At 42.8% G+C, this 19196-nt stretch overlaps 1 protein-coding gene and 1 long non-coding RNA gene across 2 annotated transcripts in view; one reads left to right on the top strand and one right to left on the bottom strand.

The window, feature by feature from the left end:
* ENGASE (endo-beta-N-acetylglucosaminidase) overlaps positions 1-19196 on the top strand; it is a 96263-nt gene that overhangs the window by 4942 nt on the left and 72125 nt on the right. The window lies entirely within an intron of this gene.
* On the bottom strand, positions 8319-15348 carry LOC137439393 (uncharacterized). Its single transcript, XR_013623622.1, has 3 exons — positions 15313-15348; positions 11968-12078; positions 8319-8432 (listed from the first exon to the last, which is right to left on the bottom strand). It is a non-coding gene; the product is annotated as an uncharacterized LOC137439393 (long non-coding RNA).

Genomic DNA, 19196 nt, shown 5'->3' with positions numbered 1-19196 from the left:
AACCTGCTCACAGAAAAACAGATAGACAAACATAACCTCCGTTCACCTTCGGCGTCGGAGGTAAACAGAATAGAAACCATCGTGATATTGAGTAATGAAGTGATATAATGATGAAACTACTGGTCTTGCAGAAATTGTCATGAAGACACGAAGATTATCTATCTATAATGCCAGTAATCTCTGTGTCTGTCTGTGACCGCTGTTTCTCGACAACCACGGGTCCGATATACTTGAAACTTGCCAGGTATATTGCTGGGGACCCGAGGATGTGCCTTTTCAAGGTTTCATATTAATCGGACAAGTAGTTAGCGAGCTATGTCCAAAAAACGATTCAACCAATCAGAGAGCAGCGAGCTATCACGTGTGCCGAACGTGGCGAACAGACTCTGCCTCGGACGGCACATTTGAGAGCGTATTCATTTATTTCACGTTGGCAAACTATGTTGGCGTTAAACTATGTTTTACAACTAATTAAAACTACTTTGCGATTCATTCGCTTTCCTGCGCGTTTGTGCACGCTATGGCGATTTCTTTACCAAACTCCGCAAGCCGTTCGCTTTGGACCAAACCATTTCATGTAAATAGAGGGGGGGGATTGTCACCGTACTCGCAAGCCGTTCGCTTTGGACCAAACCATTTCATGTAAATAGAGGGGGGGGATTGTCACCGTACTCGCAAGCCGTTCGCTTTGGACCAAACCATTTCATGTAAATAGAGGGGGGGGATTGTCACCGTACTCGCAAGCCGTTCGCTTTGGCTTTGCGAATGGACCAAACCATTTCATGTAAATAGAGGGGGGGGGATATAATTTTAGATATATATATAGTACGGGCATGCCCTAGTTTATAATAACTAGCAGAGGACCCGCCAAATGGGTGACCTTGTTCCAAGCGGGCTAAACATTAATTTGACTCATCTCTTTATTTGGGCAGTGTATAGCCAACAGACCACCGTCTCGATTGCTCCCGAAAAAAATTAAAACAAAAGACGACGATGGTTCACGAGCGAGCGGTATTCAATGACAAAGGACGGACTATAACCGAAACAGGCCCGGACAGGCCAGGCCCGGAAATGTCAAAACTAAGGTTACTGACCTTCAAATGAGATAGAAAATAATATATAATCAGTTATGAGGTTAGTTAGCTACACAATACCGAAAATTCGGTGAAAAATGAAATGAAAAAAAAATGAGAAAAAAAAAAATGAAAAATCGAGCTCCATGGGGCTAGACACATGACATTGGCCGAACCAAATATCGAAACCCCTGTCAGATTCCACCAAACCCCTCGGAGAAGATATAGCTTGAAATTGATTACCCCCTAAAAAGACATCTTTTTCGGGCGTGGCTCCGCCCACAATGGGCGCAATACGCCCACACCAGGCAGGACACAACTAGATCTTCCCCAATCCAAAACCTTGATCTTTTCTACCCCCGCTAATTTCACCCCAAATCCACTTTTTTGAGGTGACTTTTGACTTCTTTCCTGGAAGTCCTTGGTGTCCTTGCGTTTTATACCTATCCTGCCTCCCCCCAGGCCCTCTCCCTCCAAAAACATCTCCCGATGTCCCTGCTCTCAAATGTTGTGTTTGTGTGCTTCCTCCCCTTCTCTCCCCATCTTGTCGACCGCTCCCCTTTTTATATACTTTGTTTGCTTGTTTGTTTGATTTGTTTGTTTGATAAATGTTAGCTCTTTCACGAGCCTCGACTCTGTATACAAAAAAAAAAAAGAAACAAAAAGATCAAGGTATCAACCTCCCACCCAAGCTTCATCAAGATCGGATGATATCGGGTAGTTATGCTGCGGACAGACAGACACACACACACACACACAAACAGACAGACACACATGACGAATATAGTGGTCACTTGATAACTCGTGTACCAAAAAATAACCTGGGTTACGTATTCCTATTCCCCTCCTGTTCCCTTTATAAAGGGTGAGGTCCGATGTCACCAAGCTCCTGCCCTGCCTTGACCACGATCCTCCTCCGCTCCCTCTGTCCTCGGCCAACTCTGTCCACTCTCCAATCCCCCCGCCCCCCACCCCACCTTACTGATATACCTCTTCACACAATTCGCGAATCTCAACCACAGTCTACCTCTTTTCTACCTTGCTCCCTCAATCTATCCGCTGTCTTTGCCATGCTCTCTTCCCCCATCCGCACCAAATGTCCAGCCCATATGAGCCGGCATTTCACCAATCTTCCCGTCAAGCTCATCCACACATCAATCTCCTCCCTCAGTTCATCCATTCTCCTTCTAGCCACCCTCTTCACCCCCGCAATTCTTCTCACCCAGATGTTCTCGCAAACAGACAAACAAAGTGAGCCAATTGCTTAATCCCCAATTTTTGCATGATCAGAGCTGAGGATCTGGTCATATGATAGGGGGACAGCAGATCCTCCACTCAGCAGATCCATGCCTGGCTACGCCGTTGTTAGACTATCAGTCTTGTTTCAGTCGGAGAGTGGTTAATGCATGGAATGGTCTTCCTGGAAAAGTAGTGGCGGTGATCCCCAGAAAGGTATTGGTGGTGGAGGGCGTGAATAGGTTAAAATGGGATTTAGATAGCTATCTGGATCTGGATGAAATACAAATCATCATCATGATGATCAGGATGATCAGGATTTACAAAAAAATAGATGTAAAAACAAAATAGATGTAAAAACAGTAAAACAAGCACTTTGTTGTTGCTGCCCTCGATGCATTGTGGATAGAGAGGTATAGGAATATTGGCTTACATGGATGTACCTACCTACATACTAGGTAGCTTGTGTGTGGATGGGTGATGATAATGGGGTAAGTGCAGCACAGGCATGATGGGCCGAATGGTCACTTCTGTGCCAAAGTTCCTGGTGTGATGTGTGTTTGATGGTTTTGCATTCATCACCTGTTATGTATTGCATGGGATTAAACCGGAAGGCGGATATAAAGGAGGCGGGGCATACGGCTTGGCAGAGGAAGCTGGGCTTACGCTGGACGCTTGTGGTTTTCCCGTCTGCGCAATAAACAGCTGATGGTGCACTCAAACTGCCTTCCCAGCCTGATACATTACATGGCGACGAGGATGCGATTCTGGTGAGCGCGTGCAAAGCAAGCTGAGCTATTGCAGTTAGCTGTTGGCCTACCAACTCGTTATTTCACGGCATACGTTACTTGAGCACCATGTCCTACGGCCGGATTGACGAGTTCAACCCACGCAAAGGAAGCTGGGAAGCGTACATTGAGCGTCTACAGTATTACTACCAAGCTAACGGCATTGAGGATGATGCCAGGAAGAAAGCAATCCTGATGTCGGTATGCGGCAGCGAGACGTTTACTATTCTGAAGAATCTCGCCATGCCCAGGACCACGATGGATTTAACACACGCCGAGCTTGTGGCAGCAATGAAGGAGCACTGCGAACCTACACCCTCAGTCATTGTGAGTCGATTCAATTTTTACATGTGTCGCCAAACCTCAACGCAGTCCATTTCGGCATTCATAGCTCACCTGAAACACCTTGCCCAGCATTGCCAGTTTGGTGCTACATTCGACGACATGCTAAGGGACTTGCTCGTAGTGGGAGTGGAGCAAGATCGAATTCGCCGGCGCCTACTTGCTGAACGGACTCTGACATTTTCCAGTGCAAAGGACATTGCTATCGCAATGGAGTGTGCAGACAAAAATGCTGCAGACATTGCATGCTCCATCACTTACCAGCCTCGTGCTGACCTGTCATCTGTCAACCGGGTGGGACAACATCTGACCCGAAAATCCGACGCCAAAACACCTGGAAACTGCTTGGCAGCTGGTGCTGGAAAATGTTTCCGCTGCAATGGGGAGCATTCTCCCACTACATGCCGTTTCAAGAATGCTGCTTGCAACTACTGCCACAAGGTGGGTCATATCGCCTCTGCGTGCTTGTCTCGAAAACGGAGGGCAAGGAGAGAGGAATGCAAAACCCACCTCCTTGACTCAGAGCCTAACCAAGAAGATGTGACTGATGGAGACAGCCCTAGCCACAGAGTTCAGTCGTATGACCTTCTCCACACAAAGTCTGGCAGACAGTCTACTCCAATACTGGTTATAGTAGATATAGACGGACGGAATGTGGAAATGGAGATAGACACGGGTGCTGCCGTCTCACTCATGAGCGAAGCAGCTTTCCGTAACCTGTGGGGGAATTGTGAACAACCCAGCCTCCATTGGTCCCCGATCCAACTCACCAAGTATACTGGTGAGTCAATACAAGCCCGCGGGTCATGTGATGTCACAGTAACCTATGGAAACAACACTCACCAATTACAACTCTTGGTCGTCCCTAGGGATGGACCCACACTTCTCGGGCGAAACTGGCTCGATGTTGTCAAACTCAATTGGGAACACATCCACCAACTACAGGCTTCCAAGCCAGCAACTGTACTGCAGCACCTCCTCGGGAGATACCCGGACATCTTCAAGGATGAACTCGGGACATTGAAGGGCTTCACTGCCAAGCTCAACGTTGAGAAAGATGTGAAGCCAATTTTCTGCAAAGCATGCCCCGTCCCTCTCGCATTGCAAGAAAAAGTTAGCGCAGAATTAGCCAGACTGGAAAAGTTAGGTATCATTGAGTCAGTTCAGTACTCAAATTGGGCTGCTCCAGTTGTTCCTGTTGTGAAGGCAGACAGGTCGATACACCTTTGCGGGGATTACAAAATGTCAATCAACAAATGTTCCACCTTGGACAAATATCCCATACCAAGGATCGATGACTTATACGCAAAACTGGGCGGAGGACAGTCCTTTACCAAGCTCGACATGAGATCGGCCTACCTACAAATCGTTCTGGATGAGGATTCCAAAGAATATCTCACCATCAACGCATCAGGGGCTCTACAGATACAACCGCCTGAGTTTTGGTGTCAAATCGGCGCCAGGAATCTACCAACGCTGTATGGACAGCCTGTTCGCTGCTGAACCACACGTTGTTGTTTACCAAGACGACATCCTAGTCACTGGCCGCTCAGAGCTTCATCATCTGGACAACCTCAAATGTGTGCTACGTATTATTTCCGACTCTGGACTACGCCTGCGGAGAGACAAGTGCGAGTTCATGGTTCCGTCGGTGACCTATTTGGGCCATCGTATCGATGCCGAAGGCTTACATTCCACAGAAGAGAAGATCAGAGCAATCAAAGACGCCCCTGCTCCGACAAACATTACTGAACTCAAGGCTTGCATTGGCATTCTGCAGTACTACAGCAGGTATATCCTAAACATTGCTACCATGCTGGGCCCACTGTATTGCCTGTTAAAAAAAGGCATCAGCTAGAAATGGGACATTCGGGAGTCAGCAGCCTCCCAGAAGTCAAAAGACATGCTGCGGTCTTCAAATGTGCTAGTTCACTACGACCCATACAAAGACATGGTCCTGTCGTGTGATGCGAGTCAGTACGGGGTTGGTGCTGTTCTGTCACACATCATGCCAGATCGCACAGAGAGACCAATAGCATTTGCATCTCGTACACTGTCTCCTGCTGAGAGGAACTACAGTCAGTTGGACAAAGAAGGACTCTGCATTGTATTTGGAGTTAAGAAGTTTCACCAGTACGTTTTCGGTCGGCATTTCACGATTTACACGGACCACAAGCCACTGATTAGTTTGTTTGGTCCATCAAAGGCTACCTCAGAGGTCTTACCACCTCGGATCATACGCTGGTCACTTTCACTCTCGGCTTATGATTAGGATATTACGTACAGACCTGGCTCCACAATTTCAAATGCAGACGCCATGAGTCGCCTACCACTTCCGGACACAGTGTTTGACCCCCCTGTACCTGGCAGCGTGATATCTCTGATGGACTTTTTGAATGACAACCCAATTGATGCCAACCAGATACGGACCTACACCAGGCGTGACCCACTTCTTTCCAAGGTCATTCGTGCTACTGGGCATGGGTGGGGCCTTCTATGCGATGCTGACCCTGAATTGAATTCTTACAAGGTCAGACAAAATGAACTAAGTGTCGAGAATGGCTGCTTGCTGTGGGGATGCCGAGTGGTCATTCCCCCAAACTTGCGCACAAAGATTTTGGACCAGCTTCACGATTGTCATCCAGGCATTGTAAGAATGAAATCGCTGGCACGGAACTATGTCTGGTGGCCTCACCTCGACTCTGACATCGAACAGTGTGTGAAACATTGTTATCCATGCCAAAGCAGTCGAAACGCCCCTGCTAAGGCACCATTACACCCCTGGGAATGGCCCACTGAACCATGGCAGAGGATTCAGCTTGACTATGCTGGACCCATCGAAGGCCGTATGATCCGTGTTGTTATGGACGCTCACACTAAATGGATCGACGCCTATGTAACACATACAGCAACCTCACACGTTACCATAGAGAGGCTGCGCCAGTGCTTTGCCACTCATGGTTTGCCACGCTTGATAGTCACTGACAATGGAACCTGTTTCTCAAGTTCTGAATTCACTGAATTCACCCGCCTGAATGGTATAATTCACAAGTTTGTGAGCCCACACCATCAAGCTTCAAATGGACTATCTGAAAGCTCTGTGAGTTTTGTCAAGTCTGGTCTAAGTAAGATACCCGGCGGAAGCCTTCAGACCAGACTATCACGTGTGCTTTTCGCTCACCACATCACTCCCCACACAACGACAAGGGTGATGTAGAATAATAATTTTAACTACTGTTCTACTTCAGAAACTTCAGAAACTCGTTTTAGCAAAATCAATGTTTTATTCACTTTTGAGAATTTGTTGTATACTAAGCCGAGATCTTTAATGAGTCTTTGTTCCAGAGTTTGTTGAAGCTCGTTTGGTCGGTCTTTTGAAGCTCGTTCAGTAGGTCTTCTGAAGCTCGTTCAGTTGTTGACAATCTCCAGTTGGTTGATCAGTTTCAACTGGTCTTCAGTTTTCACTCCTCTTCAGTTCACTGTCCCAGTCCACTCTTCTCTCTCTCCTCGCAACTTTCTCCTGGTTTTAAAGCCCCAAACTCCTTTGATGTTGCAGAGCATGCAGGGTGTTCCTTATCCAAAAAACCTTATATGGCTTTCTTGGCCAGCAAATACTTATTTCTGTTCAAGAGGTCAAATACTCTGACCTGCTGAAAAAGAATTTGCAGCGTGTGCGCAGTGCCCTGAACATAGGCTATTAATGATCGACAGGTGGCGGTCCAAGAGCGTTACACATTCTTGTCTGAAATTAACTCTCCTGACCACATGTTAATGCTAGCTCTATGCTCTTTTGCTCATTCGTAAAGTAAAACATAATTCCACTTTAAACAAGATTACATTGATATATATTCTAGCAATATTGTCAATATGAATATTTAATCCCCAACAATCCCCAGTTTTTTCTTTTATGTTTATATTAACCATTAATCTAAACATTACCACATTAAATATTCAAACCACTAATCTTGTAATTCAATTTCCTAAGGCATACACCGTCATTCTGGAAGAATTTTGATCACAATACATTTCCTTGTTCATTGACTCTTTCTATGTTGATAATTCAATTCAACTCATTTGCATAAAGATCACAAAACATTTCACCTTCACCAAAACGCAATAATTTCAGTTCATCATTAAAATAATAAAGCATCTGCAACATTTGGCAAAATATTTGCCTTTAATCAAATATTGACTTTCTTTGTTTGAAAAAAGGGGCGGATCACTTGTGTTTGGAATTTCAGCATAAAACATTTTCTCCTGTTGTCTTCATCACACCTTCACTATTTGCATAGGATTTTCTGCTGTTGTGATAACTGGGCAGAGTCAAAGACTGACCCTGCTCTCCATGCAGCATCCTTGCCACTCTTGCTGTGAGCCATAGTAGATTTGAACAAGGCCTCCATCCAGTTGTAGTTGACTTGCCTCCTCACTAATCGTGAGCATGGAGCAAGTATTGATGTGATGTTGATTTGTCAACAAGATGTGGAGCAGGGATGCCGGATGCATCCGCAATGATGATGTTGGGACCATGGTACTCAGTTGTCCATGGTCCATACCAGGAGCACACAGCAGAATCGTGCACAGCTGTTGTGAAGGAAAAGGCAGTCGTTCGCTTGCAGCTCCATGCTGGCTCCCCGGAAGTTGGTGAAGTAATGACACACGTCACCGTATCCCGTAAACGTTGCAGGTAAAATATCGTCGTCCTGCAATTGCTGATGTGATGACTGTTCGAGGTATTTGAACACAAGTAAGTGATCGCCCTTTTCCATATGTTGCAGTGTGACCCAGACAAATGGTCACATAATTTTCCCTTGGTGAAGGTAAACATCCATCTTCCAAAGGAGCATTTCTTCATCATTCTTTGAGAAAGAGGGTGTATGCCAAGATTAACTTCATTTTCACAAATTTTCCTTTTTCAAACTTCTTCCCAGATGTCGTTATCACTCCATTTGGGATGTGGTCTTGTCTTTCCTTTACTTAGCCACATTTATATCTGCTCTCCACACAGATTGAATCAGATGGGGTACATTGTAACATGAAATCACTATATTTTATAACAACTTCACACGAATAATATTCAACTCAGACATGTGTTTTACACTACTAAAACTAAGAATAGCATCCACAATTGCTTTCAGGTTCATATAATTCAAAAATTAAACACATGCAGGTGTTGTAACTCAACTCAAAGAAAATAAATGCATTAATAATGATTATATGATTTAAATCACAAACAGGAATATCTAATTCCCAACAATTCTTGCAAACAAGCAAACTATGCCTAATGTGTTATTAGCATAGTCCTCCCCGCTTTTTTTTTTTCTTTAACAGTGTTACTTGTGGTGATATGAGTTCATCGATCGTGTAAAACGGACATAGTGCACAACAAGTTGTTATGCCCTCATTTATGTCAATGACATTCAACATTATATACCAAACTAACAAACTTCTTAAAATGTGACTAAAGAAAAATCCCTTAATATGTAACATAAATCTGATTATTTGCCTTATTCTGATGCCCCTATTTCCCGGGGTCCATATTTATTTCTATTGTTATCAACTTCCTATGATCTGTGAATTCGTTCCAAAATACCACAACCATAGGTTTTAACAAAGCTCTACCAAACTATTTCCAATGTGAACTCAAAATACTAGTAAAACAATCAATTTCAAAGAATTAACTTCAAAGGGTCAGCAAATTCATTCTATAACCAGATCTAATTTTCCCATCCAATAGTTTGCCTTGACACATGTCATATTATAACATTTTAATAAACCTTCAGAAATGTTTCCCATCGCAACAACTTCCCTTTTACAAATAGCCATGTGTAAATTACGTATTGAACGACAATTTTCTCTCAATGTGTTTGGCCTAAATGGCCGCAAAAGTGGCTGCCAACATGCAGTACCTTTTTTATCTACCAAGTAAGTGCTCGTCGACATAAGACCTCTACCAAATGTTGTTTGTAAAAACAAATCTGGGATTTCTAATTACATGGATGCACACTCTCAGGACATTGCAGGCTGCTGTTATCAATCCATTACGATAAAATAATTCCTTTACCCACAATCAAATAAGTAACACAAATTGAGGATATTATCCCTATCACATTCATTTATAGATTCATTTGGTTCTAATTCACTCTTTTCCCACTGCTATAAGGAAGAACAGTAGCTCTTATAAGTCTTTGTAATATCTCATTAAATTTACCCAGCATTGAAGAATTTATTTACTATCCATTTCCCTTCTGTTTACCAGTAACTTTGTTTAAACTGCATAACTTAATTTGATAAATCCCATGTGTACAGCTACCACTCATTGAAACCCCTACTTTTGTAGAAAATATCCAAATACGTGGTTGTATACTCCCTTAAAAGTTGTTCCTCCATTTCTATGCAACTTAGTGAATACTACTGTCACCAGTATGCCAATATAGGTGTGGCAGAGTAACAAAATATGTTGCAGGTACACGTAACATCGTGTTCTGAGTGTAAAAAACATAACAGCGCGTTCACGTCTGCCCCTTGGTTTTAAGATTCACAATGCATTTCGTTTTAAAACTCACAAGTTCAATTCAACAAAACTTTCTTTACTATCTGCCCATATCGTCTATGCCTAAGACACATCCATACATACAGCACAATTTATATGCTGATAAAGGTCAAGTTTATATATGTAAAAATCCATGAGCAGAGTACTCTGGAAAGTCAATGTAAGACCACTTCCAAATTTGGCTAATTTTGTACTCATTTTGTTTATGAAGCTCCTATCCATAAATAGCTGTTATTCTCATATAAATTCTATCAAAAATGGAATCCCAAAATTACTCACAATTTTACCATTAATTAATGGCTGCTCATAACCTAGCACATCAAATCTGTATATTTCATCGCCCTTGACAAAAGAGATAATGTTCATAATCAAATTATATTCCTATTTTATTTTACGAATTTTCTGGATATTCTAGTAAGATTGACACACAAAACCAAAAAAAACACAAACATTGACGCACAAACATACACAAACCCAAGCATTATGTATATTTGTTTGCATTTGAACCATCATTAACAGATCAAGATGGGTGTCAATTGCATTTCAATTTCGTAAAATTTATCCTTTAATTTTAGAAACGCTAATACACAAATAGACAAAAAGTTTATTTGTTTTAGAAAACCCCTATAATGTCACATTGAAATTACCCTTTTTTGGTCCCACAATAATTTATCCCAATTTGACAATACATCTATTTACATGTCAGTCAACCACTGACCTATCAGCATGCAAAAAAATAGTCCAAAATGCCCACCTGCTGATCATGTGATGCTCGTCACTTGGTTCCCAAAAAATTTTGCAAAGCAATGTTCCACACTTTGGTAATTGTTTTGTTGTAAAAAATTGTTTCACCCAAAATACTCCCTAAAACGCCATCTATAATTGGCAAATATGAGGCTTCCAGAATGAACTCTAATTCTGGATCTTTTAATTCATGTTCCAAAAAAATCCAAAAAAATCCAAAAAAATCCAATTTTGGCATTTAATCAATTAATTATTAATTCGCTAATAAGCAAAAGTAAAATTCATTCTTGCTCCGAAAAAAAATTTTGAGACAAGAAGCAGGAACAATTATTCATGTTGGTCTGTTGGCATTTGATCTGTTGAGGCCTGTCGTCATTTGGGATCTGCAGCAATGAAAGCCTAAACGTTATCTGAGGTACCAGTAAGCACTGGTACCCTTGATCCTGGTTTTTTCTATGAACTAGTCTTCCTATTTGAATATGGACAACGTCGTTTCCAGTGTCCCATATTTCCACACTTGTAACATCGATGTCTGTCATTGGCTGGTTTGTCCACCTGTTCACTTGTATTTCTAGGCTGCATCTCCAGATCCCTGAGTTGCCACTGCAATCTCTGGTTCTCTCCTGAAACACGAAAAAATTCTCTGTACCGTCCTTTTTGGGGAGACAAATGGGAATCAGATGGGACAACTGTCACTTTTATTCCTATGTTCGAGGGCAGTTGTGCATTTATGTCCTCCAATGTATCCTGCATCGTTTCTATTTTAAGTTCTAGGTCCAATATACGTCCTTGCTGTGCCCTATTCCTGGATTCCATATCCCAATAATGGAATGCAAGCCAGTCTACTGTTAAATTATGTTGCTTCCTGGCTTTCAATTCTTGTCCTAATCTCTCCAATCGATTTCGCTCAAATGTACCATCTCTTGGAAACTCCTTATCATGTCCCTTTGTCCACAAATACCAATTTTCAACCTCACTAATAGCCTCTTCACCATATCGGTCGTACATATAATATGCACAAGTACCTTTTTTTGGAATATCTGGTTGTCCTTGTGTATTCTTACAAGCTGCATTCCCCATTCTGGCTGTATATGAATAACACTCAGTATTTACTCAATGTACCAGATAACTACCAAGACTACACTTTAAATTACACTTGTACCCCCTGTCAATTTCCTAGCTTATGTCCTATAAGCTCGACTCCGTAATCGTCCAGGAAGTGTCTCTCCACCTTTGCAATTGATGACTTCAAGTGACTGCCAGAGAGTCTCCCTGTTCTGTGGCTTTTCCCACACCCCAATCTCACTGATCAGTGTTGCAGATGAGTCTGGATCAGTAAGTCCTGTTAAGGGGGGGTCAAACAAAAATAACCACATAATATAACAAATAACCACTAGACTCACAACCTCGCTCATCGTCCCAGGTTGTCTGCACATTGATGTTTTGCAAATGTCTCAAAGCTTCGTTCTTGAGACCGCACTTTTTATTCATCCATCAATTGACTTGTTTAAATTAAATTTAAATAAAATCAGATCAGATTAAATTAATCAGATCAAAATCAATCAGATCAATCGGGTCAGAATCAGAATCAATTCAAATATGCAATTTCAATCAATTCATCAACATTTATCAATAAAATCCTAATAATAATACATAATAAAATATCATAAATGATAATATCAAAATTCAAATATCAAAATAGCAAAATTCACATTTATCAGTCTGATAACCCTATATCTAAGCCTGTACCCAATGTTGGCAAAACAGTTCCGTCTACTGACGGGGAAATATGATCGCCGGTCCATGGTCACCGTTTGACCCATATCTGCCGTCAGTTGACAAATCACCGTTCCGCCTCTGGATCATATCTGACATATTTTTTCAATCCTGTGTGGTCATCATATCACAAATTAAAGTTTAACAACCACTGAAGGCAACTCAACCCTTCATTTGTGAGACAATCAACCAAATTGATCCGACCGATATGAACCAGTTCATTGGGCAATGTCGCACATGTCACACGTGTCACATGTCACACGTCATGTGATGTCACATGTCATGTCATGTGTCACCCACCATGTCTCACTTTGAAAGACACTCAAAGTTCTTGACAATTAAAATGGTGTAAGATTCCTGAAATGTGTACCAATGAATGACAATTCATAATATTTATCAATGGAATCCAATCATACCGAAATTTCGACACTCCAATAAACTTTGTAACTTGTAATACATCATTAATCCTGCAGGGCTATAAAGCTATCCTTAAAGTCCATGCAATCGATTTACATCAAAACCCAATGATGACATGCCTGATAATCATAGCAATTTTCATGATTGTAAAATCATGACCATTGTAAATCATTGTAATTATAAATTGTAAATATAAATTTACCATAATTGTACAAAATTTGAGAATGAACATCAATTAATAATCAGCATATGACAATCATGATGACAATGATGAATCTCATCAACAATGAGAGAAAACAATGAGAATGAGAAACAATGAGAGAAATGAGAAAACAATGAGAACTATGAAAGGTGAAAACAGGTAAAAGAAGAAGCAAAAGAGGAGGAAAGGAGAAGGAAAGGGGGGAGGAAAAGGGTGGGGAAGGGAGGAGGAGAAGTGGCAGAATGCCAAGGGAGGAATGAGGAATTAATACTATGCGAAATACGACACTCATTGTATTTTAACCTAAAGATAGCTGTGTATCATTGGCCGCACTCATGACTCCCTTACAAGGCTGTGAGATTATATGGTAAATACTGTCTCCCTCTCGAACTTCTGTGCGAGCCATTACACTCATCTGTGTATTTTTTTTTTAACCATTTCAACTGTGTCGTACCATGGCACTCATCACTTTAACACTATGGGGCCATATTCTTTAGGGAGAGGGAAAAAATTTTTTTAAAAATGAGAATGAAGAACACATACCCACACACACAAAAACACATAAAGCCACATAATGAGGTGATATGCTAAATCAACATGGGATCCAATGGGATATGGGATCAACAATCCTTTACATGCCTCATACAATCAGTAATATAACATGATTTGGAGGGGATGGATAATGGTAGAATGAAGTTAGGGTTAAGATTGGGTTGGGGTCAACAAATTCATGTACATGTAAATTCATTCATGTATAAACAGATCACAATATATTTCATCATTGGTTTCCCTCCATTTAATTGCCTTGGCAAATGTCATAGGATCTTATATCAATAAATTCCCTTTTAAAAATCTTAAAAGACAGATGAAATATAAAATGATCAAAGGTACATTGGATGGTTCTATTTTTTAGAGATTACGGATCACAGTAGCATGGGATTGGCTCACATTAAATTTCATCTTGATTGAAGGATTTTTAGCTGTGGTCCAAGATGGCCGCCGCCATAAAAATCCTAAAAATATATATATATTTTTTCTAATCAGGATGTAAAGAGGTTACATTTAAAAAATCGCTTCTGATTCCATAGATAAGTGGACACAACACCAAACGGTTACCATGGGCAACCTGCCTGCACGCATTCCAGTGGCAGGGTCAGTGTGTGCAAATCTTACGGGACCCAGGACACAACACCAAACGGTTACCATGGGCAACCTGCCTGCACGCATTCCAGTGGCAGGGTCAGTGTGGAAAAGAATGCCTATTTTTGGACTGTCTGTCGACTCGTGCAGACAAATTGGCTAAATGCTAAACAATGCTAAATACTAAACTCACTTTTTGGTACCACACTGGAAATGCATGTTTGAAAATCGAATCCAGCCGATTTTACCATTATATGGCTTACTGTACAGATGCTGTATAAAATCGCTTTAATCGCTTTTAAAAAATCGCTTGAAAAATCGCTTTTTACAAAAACCGCGAATATGATTATAAATCAAATAGTGTCCATTCTGCAATCTGCTCGTCTGTGGTCACAACCCAAGCAGGATCTCAACCATTATTTTAACGGGAAAATCGACACACTTATAAGTCATTTAATCACGAAAACGAGCAGAGATTTGAATGCAGACCATTGCTGGAAATCATTTTAAAGATATTTACAAAATTGACGTTCTATTTCATGAATTCATGACATTCATGAAATGAGCAAGAAATATACAAAATCCATATTTCAGTTGTACATGACAAGACGAATGCAGCACCTGTTGGCTAACGCCCGGGGTTCGTTAGTGGCTGTTTGCAATCGTCTCATTAAACTCGTAAAATGTACCGAAAAAAAATTCAAATTACAGAAAAAACAAAAAAATAATTGATTATTAATTTTTTTTAAAATTTTTTTATCGTCATGACTTCTGAAATTTTAAAACAAATCCTTCATGAAAGCACAGCACCTTTTCTAAAGACACCAAGCTTTAGTGGATATTTGTGACAGTTCATGGCACCATCCCTCAAAAATGCGTATACATAAATTTTGGAAGAAAAAAAATTGGCATGATTTCTGAAACCTGTTAAAGGCCTCGTGTTTTTTCCTTCCACACATCAACAAACGTACACAAAACTCAAACACTGAACTATTTTCACAGATTAACATCAGACTACACAGATAACAAACAAAAGCTTACCTGGGCAGTTGAGTCCCTACGGGCCACCAATTGTAGAATAATAATTTTAACTACTGTTCTACTTCAGAAACTTCAGAAACTCGTTTTAGCAAAATCAATGTTTTATTCACTTTTGAGAATTTGTTGTATACTAAGCCGAGATCTTTAATGAGGCTTTGTTCCAGAGTTTGTTGAAGCTCGTTTGGTCGGTCTTTTGAAGCTCGTTCAGTAGGTCTTCTGAAGCTCGTTCAGTTGTTGACAATCTCCAGTTGGTTGATCAGTTTCAACTGGTCTTCAGTTTTCACTCCTCTTCAGTTCACTGTCCCAGTCCACTCTTCTCTCTCTCCTCGCAACTTTCTCCTGGTTTTAAAGCCCCAAACTCCTTTGATGTTGCAGAGCATGCAGGGTGTTCCTTATCCAAAAAACCTTATATGGCTTTCTTGGCCAGCAAATACTTATTTCTGTTCAAGAGGTCAAATACTCTGACCTGCTGAAAAAGAATTTGCAGCGTGTGCGCAGTGCCCTGAACATAGGCTATTAATGATCGACAGGTGGCGGTCCAAGAGCGTTACACATTCTTGTCTGAAATTAACTCTCCTGACCACATGTTAATGCTAGCTCTATGCTCTTTTGCTCATTCGTAAAGTAAAACATAATTCCACTTTAAACAAGATTACATTGATATATATTCTAGCAATATTGTCAATATGAATATTTAATCCCCAACAGTGACAACAGCTGAGCTGCTGATGAAACGACGTTTGCGTACACGACTGGATTGTCTAAGAACAGACGTGGTGTCGGTTGTGCATCAAAATCAGTGGAAACAGAGACTTCACCATGACAAACATGCTGTACAGCGCTCTATAAAGGTCGGGGACCCGGTGTTTGTGAGAAACTTTGGTCGCGGAATGGTTTGGTTACCAGGGCGGGTTCACAAAAATGAGGGACCGTTGTCCTACGTTATCAAACTAGAGGACAATCGAGTCGTCCGGAGGCACCTTGATCATGTCCGGTATCGGTCCTGTGATCCTGTCATTTTCAAAAACTAGGGCATGCCCTTACGTGGGTGCCCGTTCCTTGCCAAAAAAAAAAAAAAACGCTACCCGTACGCTCTACCCCGCCCGTACGCCCGTACGCCCGTAAACAAAAAAAACAACGCTCTTCGCTTCCGCCCTTCCTGATATCTCGCCACTTCCTGAACCTGTGAACAGCGACATTGTTGCCGCAGATAGTACTGCACCACTCCCTGAGGCTGAACCCCATAACGCTGTTGCAGCACCACCAGTGGAGCCGTGTGGCGGCTTTGCACCACTCCCTAAGGCTGTATCCCATAATGCTGTTGCAGCACCACCAGTGGAGCCGTGTGGCAGCTTTGCACCCCGACGATCATCCAGAGTTCGAAAGGCGCCTTCTCGCCTTGACTTGTAGCTAATATTCTTGTATGCATTTTGCATTCGATTTTCAATTTCAATTCAATTTTCGCATTCAATTTTGCATTTGCAATTTCGCAATTTTGTATGTCTGTATTTTTGTATGCATTGGTATGCTTTTCACTGTTATTTTCACATTGGTATTTTCACTGCTAATGGGAGGGGGGGGGGGGGTGGGGGAGATATGTATTGCATGGGATTAAACCGGAAGGCGGATATAAAGGAGGCGGGGCATACGGCTTGGCAGAGGAAGCTGGGCTTACGCTGGGCGCTTGTGGTTTTCCCGGCTGCACAATAAACGACCGATGGTGCACTCAAACTGTCTTCCCAGCCTGATACATTACAGGACATTCTGTGCACCTGGTGGTGTCTTCTTAAATCTGTCATCCGGAGTATGCTGCTCCTCCATCCCTTTCCTTTCCTTTCTTCAAATAGCAACACAGCTGTAATGTATCAGGCTGGGAAGACAGTTTGAGTGCACCATCGGTCGTTTATTGCGCAGCTGGGAAAACCACAAGCGCCCAGCGTAGGCCCAGCTTCCTCTGCCAAGCCGTATGCCCCGCCTCCTTTATATCCGCCTTCCAGTTTAATCCCATGCAATACATAACATCTCCCCCCCTCCCATTAGCAGTGAAAATACCAATGTGAAAATAACAGTGAAAAGCATACCAATACATTTTAAAAATACAGACATACAAAATTGCGAAATTGCAAATGCAAAATTGAATGCGAAAATTGAATTGAAATTGAAAATCGAATGCAAAATGCATACAAGAATATTAGCTACAAGTCAAGGCGAGTAGGCGCCTTTCGAACTCTGGATGATCGCCGGGGTGCAAAGCTGCCACACGGCTCCACTGGTGGTGCTGCAACAGCATTATGGGGTTCAGCCTCAGGGAGTGGTGCAAAGCCGCCACACGGCTCCACTGGTGGTGCTGCAACAGCGTTGTGGGGTTCAGTAATATTTGTCGGAGCAGGGGCGTCTTTGATTGCTCTGATATCTTCTGTGGGATGTACTTCTCTTCTGTGGGTCATACATCGATGGGGGAGATGTTATGTATTGCATGGGATTAAACCGGAAGGCGGATATAACATGTTATCCTGACAGACAACAATATTTTCAATGATCAAAAATTATTACATTTTAGGAGTTGCGGAAGGCGAGAAGACGAGGCCATTTCGTATGGTTCGAAGCTCGTTTATTCGTACAGAAATCTCCAGCACACTGATCGCGAACGGAAGTCATACAGCTTTTATAAAGCCAAAACCCTCTTCGGAGGGCGTGGCTCCAACAACCGCGCGTGCATCACGTCCACACAACCAAAAGCCCCACAGGCCCGTGCACGTGGATTATGACCAAATAAGGTAACCGCTACATGCAAATAAGGTAACCGCCACATGCGAATAAGTTAACCACGACATGCGAATAAGTTAACCGCGACATGCGAATAAGGTAACCGCGACATGCGCCCCCCCCCCCAGAATGCACTCTCACGGGCATGTACGTAGTTCGCAGGCGCGCTCGGCAGTGCCGAGAAGGCTCGAGCAGTGCTCGGCCTCGGTACGCGTGAAAAAACGCCGCCGTGAGGTTGAGCCGACCGAGGGGCTGGTCAAGGTCTCGGGGGAGGCTGCCGAGGTTCCTCGCGGGCCTCCCAAGGTTTCAGAGTAGGAGTAGTAGTTGCGCGAGTTGCGAGCAGCAGTGCACGCGAAGGTAACGAAGCAGCCGTGCCGCCAACGTCAGTGCGCGCGCAAGAGATGAGCAGCAGTGCCACCCACATCTCTTAACTGCGTTCCTTCGGAGGGTCCTGGAGCAGGCTCGCCCCTCTGGTCGTAGAGGAGCCGAGCGCGGTGCGCGAACCACATGGCCGCTCGTCGTTTCCGAAACTCCGGCAGTTCGATCGAAACTGCGTTTAAACTGTGCCCGAATCCGTTCGGGAGAAGCCGGGGTCACCAGTTTAGGTGGCTTCCCTGGCCAGGGCACGCTTGCCGTGTTCGTTTGCAGCCCCCGAATCCGTTCGGGGGCAGCCGGAGTCACCAGTTTAGGAGTTGCGGAAGGCGAGAAGACGAGGCCATTTCGTAGGGTTCGAAGCTCGTTTATTCGTACAGAAATCTCCAGCACACTGATCACGAACGGAAGTCGTACAGCTTTTATAAAGCCAAAACCCTCTTCGGAGGGCGTGGCTCCAACAACCGCGCGTGCGTCACGTCCACACAACCAAAAGCCCCACAGGCCCGTGCACGTGGATTATGACCAAATATGGTAACCGCTACATGCAAATAAGGTAACCGCCACATGCGAATAAGTTAACCGTGACATGCGAATAAGTTAACCGCGACATGCGAAGAAGGTAACCGCTACAACATCCTCTTTTGAAGGTAGTCTTCAAAAATATATTTCGTTGACACGTCACGAAATTTTGACAGGTGTGTCCTGTATCACGGCCGCGTTGTGACAATCGTTTATGTTGTCAA

This window comes from Myxine glutinosa, chromosome 5 (assembly GCF_964187855.1).
Source record: "Myxine glutinosa chromosome 5, kmMyxGlut1.1, whole genome shotgun sequence".
Classification (NCBI taxonomy): domain Eukaryota; kingdom Metazoa; phylum Chordata; class Myxini; order Myxiniformes; family Myxinidae; genus Myxine; species Myxine glutinosa.
The sequence above is the reverse complement of the archived record's forward strand: the minus strand, read 5'-3'. Positions and strand labels throughout refer to the sequence as shown.